The sequence below is a fragment of the Drosophila montana genome, unplaced genomic scaffold (assembly GCF_035044405.1).
Source record: "Drosophila montana isolate Dmon_TW-CO22-7 unplaced genomic scaffold, ASM3504440v1 contig_2127_1, whole genome shotgun sequence".
NCBI classification, from domain to species: domain Eukaryota; kingdom Metazoa; phylum Arthropoda; class Insecta; order Diptera; family Drosophilidae; genus Drosophila; species Drosophila montana.
The window spans coordinates 1,098,994-1,104,993 of record NW_026997035.1 but is presented as its reverse complement, the minus strand read 5'-3'; positions in this window follow the sequence as shown (position 1 = coordinate 1,104,993).

Here is a 6,000-nt window from a genome sequence, read left to right as displayed (position 1 = left end):
TTCTTAAATACTTTATTTTTTGTAGTAAACGTTTTTATATTGGGCATATCCTTTTTTAATGGCATTCTCAAAAGTCGCTTTAAATTAGTTTCACACAAACAAGCTTAACATAATGTGATCTCATGTGAATAGCTAATCAGCTTCGCTTCGAATCCAAAAAGTATGCTATACTTTTTCATATATGCATTCTCATCGAATCGATTTTTTGATCGTTAATCAATAATTATGCTATACTTTCGATCTCTTTATTATATATTTATCAATACACATTTTGTTTGCTTTATTTTTAATTTTACTGTAATTTTGCAGATGTTTACAAATATTGAAGTCTTTAATCTTAAATCCCTACATTTTTCTTATGTTAATAGAAATGTTAAAGACCAACTCAAGTTATGCTGTACTTTTTTGACCCACAACGGAATTGGGATTTAATCTAACTGAGCCATTTGAAAGGGTATGACCATATGTGCATATATAGTTATCTTCGCATATGTAAAATCGAAATTTAGGGCTATGTGGGTTATACGGGCAGCTGCGACAGAAAGGGAATTTAGCTTTTGGGCCATTTGCGTAAAGTTGAGAGTCAATTTAGCGGAATGCCAAGCCGAAGACAAAATACTTTTGTTTATTTGTCGTGGGCGGGGCATTTGAAAATGTTTGTTTGCCTTTCTTCTCGCCCGATGGAAAAAGTTACACCGTATGTTGGATGGGGGGAAGGGGGGCACTTTGCATTTTTTGGAGGCCCCAATTGATTTTTAATGGCTTTATGCTTCACTGGAATAACAAATGGAACTTCAAGTGGCCGGCCCGAAACTCTTTGGGCTCGCAAGGGTTTGCGAAATATAAAAATGACTTTTGGGCCAAATATTTTGCATATGGTAATACAAATAAGTTCCTAGTGGCAACAAGGCCACGACTACTCAGCACTTACCTCTCGGCGTGGACACAATGCCTGTAATTTCTATTCAATTTGCCTGTTTGCCTTTTGGATTTTATACAGATTGGGGCTTTCCGCAGAAATCTCATTAATGCCCAATAAACCGATAAGGGCAAAGGTGGCAAATGCCTTGAACTAATTGTGTTTCTTTTTTGCTGCCATTCGATGAGGGTAAAGTTACCTGAAAACATCCTAATGAACATTTACAGTGGGCTAGAAAAATGCGTGCCCAACATATATGTACTCAAATAAATACTGTGCTGTGAGTTCAAATTAAACTTGGGCATATAAAGATTTCAGTTTATTTAGACAATAAATATAGATATTTTATCTATTTAATTATATACATTTTACGTTACGTGATTTCGATCCCTAAACTTCGGGCTCAGTGCGGCGCGTTTATTTCTTGCTAAAAAAATTGCATATTTTTTAATAATTAAAATTAAACTTTATTGCATTTACAATTAAATATTTTTGTTTGATATTCTAGCTACAATATTGTTTAGTCCTTTTCTCAAAATTCGCTTGATTTTTCAACTATTTTTTTCTTTTTCCAACTGTGTTATCATGAAAAGGGTTTAAGCTGTTTTGGTAAGAGACTTTAAAGTGACGCATGCATGGCTTCTTTTGGCATTTTGAAGCAGGTCAGCAAACTGTTGGCACCGACTGTAAGCCTGAGAGTGCGTGCAGTCTCTGGCTGTGGCAGTTGCTGCTTGGATGCCTCCTTCTGCTGGCGTTGTTATTGTAGCTGTCATTAAATTAACGCACTTTGCATTTAAGCCGGCTTAGAGGTCGCTCCTAAGCCTATTAAATGTGTACCTTCCCAGGTGTATTGAAGAGGGCAAGGACAATCTCGGAGCTGGCAATTTCTTTTCTTTTCGTTTTTAAAGCGAATCTTCTCGGCTCTGACATTTGGCCTTTGGCTGCCAAACAAATGGCCGCTTGATGTGATGAATTTGCTTTCATAATTGCTCGGAAAGGATGTGAATGGATTCCTTGGTGCTCTCTGCTGGAATTTGAAATCCCTATCTGAATGCCCAGCATGGCAAAGTTAATTTCTGCACTTTTTGAATTCGCCCTTTCTCGAGTTTTACATAAATCTATTTGAACATATTAAACTGTTGAGTTTTTCCGACGCAATCCTTTCCATCACTTGAGCACTTGGGGCCAAATGAAATTTAACGTTGACCCTTTTTCCATTGAATTTTATGCTACGGCTACCCAAATTGATATCCAAATTTAATGGGCAATAAAACGGATATAAAATTGATAATATTCGATTCCTTGAAAGGTAACTAGAAAAAAAGAATACCCAAAGTGTTTTGAATATTTTTAAGAAATTTAATTTCTGTAACGTTTGATGTAAGTGCAGAAAAAGAGCAATAAAAATCAACTTCAAAGCCTCGTCCCAAATTTTACCTTAGTTTTGGTATAGATTTAAAATTCCATTAATGCTAGAACATAAAGAGATTGTGTGAAATTGTATTCTATTATTTCGCATACGCTTCTGTTAGAAGTAAATAATGTATTTGTCTGTGTGGAGCCTACAAATATAATATAGAATTAAATTAAGACTTTGCCATTTGCCCTACAATTTATAGCGAAAAAATGTGTGCTTTACAGAAGTCCTTATGAGATAAGTTGTCTAAGAGCTACAGTAATTCCGCGTCCCAGTTCGAATTAATTCCTTATTAAAAAGAAAAGTTTACAGACTCTGACTATATATATATGTACGTCCTGTTTCAAGACGAAAGCTTTAAAACTGAGAGACTAGTTCGCATAGAAGAAGACAGACGGGCAGAAGGACTGATGGAAATGGCTATATGAACTCGGCTGTTGATGCTGATCTAGAATATATGTATATACCTTGTAGGGTCGGAGATGTCTCCTTCTATGCGTTACACATTTCATGACTATTTATAATATCCACTACAAGTTTATACAAAATAAACAGTAATACATGCCCAAGTTTTGTTTGCAGCTGACTTTATCAAATTTCAATACTTACTTTACTGTTTATCAGTTATGAGCAGCTTTATGAACTTTTACTAGCCACCTTTTAAGTTATTCACTGGGTAGTCCGCCTATTTATTCTTTACTTTACAAATAAATTTCTTTTGTTAAATTTGATTTTTCATTAATCTATTATTTGAGCAAAAAATCTCAAATATTTTCAGTCCAGTCAAATTAATTTTTCCGTAATCAATTGATTTTATGGGAACTACGTGTTTTGTGCACAAATTAAGTCATTAAGGGAAATTTCTTAATCAAATCGAATTAAATTTACGAGTCAATAAAACTAATTTATGCACCAAAGCCACAAATCAGCCTATCCACAAACATATATCAGGCATATCAGCTGTCATAAATATTGGGGACAGCCAAAATCCCACACAATAACATGACCAAAAAAAGAAAAACAATTTAAATCATCAGCAAGCAAATCCGGAATAAAGCCGGGAACAATTCGCTCTGCCATGAGCATAAACAAGCCGGAATTACAATTTTTTGTCTTAGCACACGTGCGTGCAACGGGCCAGAACGGCGCACGCCTTCTGCCACATGCCACGCCCTGTGGCTGCGCCTCTGCCCATGCGAATGGGTCTCGGCTAACAAGTTGCGCCAATTAACAAAGCAGCCGAAAAGCAAAGCGAAAACATAATCAGAGTACGAGGACAAAAGGCTGGACGCATCCAAGTGCCCATAAGCTGAGAGGGCGTGGGTGAGGCAGGGCAGGGAAGAAGGGAGGGTGGAAGAGGACAGCTAAGCTTTGGCCAGAATAACAAGACGCAAATGGCCGATTCCTTTGGTGGCGTGTCAGACAAACATATAAAATGGCAACAGGATAAGAATCTGTCCATTCGACCGAGCTCATTTTCATGCAAGAGCCCAAATGAGGAATTATGAATGCCCAAAACCCGTTAAGGATAAGAGGTTGCCCCCAAAGCTGCCGCCAGCTCTGTTTAGTGGCTAAGATTGGCATCTTTGTTCCACTAATTGTTAGTTATGACTGTTCTACTTCTTCCTCCCAATGCCCTTAGGCAACAGCCTGTGTATTGGCACGAGCATCTCGTCCCGCCATCTGTGCCCAGCTATGCAGCCAGATAAATCACTTTGGAGCACTTGAACGCGTTGCAGCACAGACAGATCTCCTTGGCTCCACTTTTGACGCCATTACCAGCACTTGATAATCTGATTACCACGATACATATAGAATTTACAGATATACAAGAACTTTGCAGCCTTCTCACACACTCAGGCTGGGAGAGAGCACGACTTCAGCTCACTTTATTTAACATATCGCATATTGTTGCTTCAACTAGGTCGTGAATCTATCTCTCTCCCATTCTTTAAGTTTAGACTTTACTTACCAGAGATTTTTGAAAGACAAATTTGGTAAAAAACTTTGTCCAATATTGGATAGATTTTAATTGCATCCAGGTTCATTAAATCATATTTGCGATAATTGTGATTTTAACACGAAATCTTATTTTATACTCCAATGTTTTCTATTTTCTAGCAAAATCAACATCGCCGCCGGATGAAACAGGAATGGTTGCCATCGTCCCTTTCATGCTTGGTCAATCACACCAAAGGTAAAGTTCAGGTGAGCATTTATATCCGAATCCTTGCAAGATATTCAAAAAGATGTATGCTATATTTCAGACTTCCCCAACATAAACTCCGGCCTATACAACTCCTCCATTTGTTGGTCGTGATCATTACGAGTCGAAAGAGATATAGCATTTAAAAATTTGACTTGAATAACTCAAGATAACTTATTTAATTATATATTTATTTTTATCTTTTCAGATTGGAAAATTTAGGAACATTCAATCAATTCTTTTAATCAGACATGCCCAAAAAGGCACATCTTTCCAGCATCGGCCTTGATTTATCCGGAATATATGCATTTAACTTTTAATAAAAATATAAATTAAGCCTAAATCAAAACCAAATAACCGACAATTATAAGTTTTATTCATTTCTGTATAATTTAAACATATAAATATCAAAACATACAATAGTTAAATTTGTATTAAGAGCTTTGGAATAAATGATTTTAATAAACAACCAAACTCTTTTTTTTTCTTTCAAGGGCACATTTAGTTTTTGGCATTTAATATTCAATTATCAACGGTTAAGAAATTTCATTCATTGGGCCGCTGGCTCGGGGTATTTTCCCTAAAATCCAGCTGAAATACCAGGCACACAGAAAGTTACAGCAGGCAGACGAACAAAAAAATTTTTGAGTGAAAATGTTAAGCTTCTTAACATGCGGCTGTTAATTAGCAGCTGTTAGCTCGACTTTAAAGGCGACTGTTGGGTTAATAGGGGGCGTCAGACTTAAACGAAAATTTGACTAAAATACCAGGCGAACAGAAATCAGCAGAAGGTAGACGATAAGAAAAATTTTTTAGTAAAAATTCTATTGCATACGCGTAAGGGGCAAAAATGTTAATCAACTGCTAACTTACAGTGCGTGTTAAATAACAGCTGCAGCTGTTGGGTCGACTGTTAACATTTAAATCTTTGATTTTTTGTCTACTTGCTGCTCATTTCTGTTCGCCTGGTATTTCAGTTGAATTTTTATTTGAATATTGCTAGCCAACGGTCGCCTCTAATGGAATGGAATCTTACGGCTGTTAATTTTTGAATATTAACTACCGCATTTTAGAAGGGGTGCTGAATGAAAGGGCATACAAACATGTTTTTGGACCGATTCCGTGCGAATTTTACAGGAATTCGGACCTATAGGTTCACCAGGACTATATCCCTGGTATGGTTCAACCAAGGATATTAGGGTCAACTGGGAACCATCGAGGGGCTGCTGGGGGCGGCTTTAATAAAGGTCATACATGCATGGACTACATCAATGGTATGGCATAATCAAGGATATAGGGGTCATCTAGGAACCATCGGTGTTGGGTATTCGATCATTAAAGAAAATGACAGATTTGACGTACATATCGAAAATCGCCTTAACTTGACTATTTGTTAAAAACAGTTTTTGTTATGTTTAACTTTTCATGGCTATATCTCGAGTCAATGATAGTCCTAGT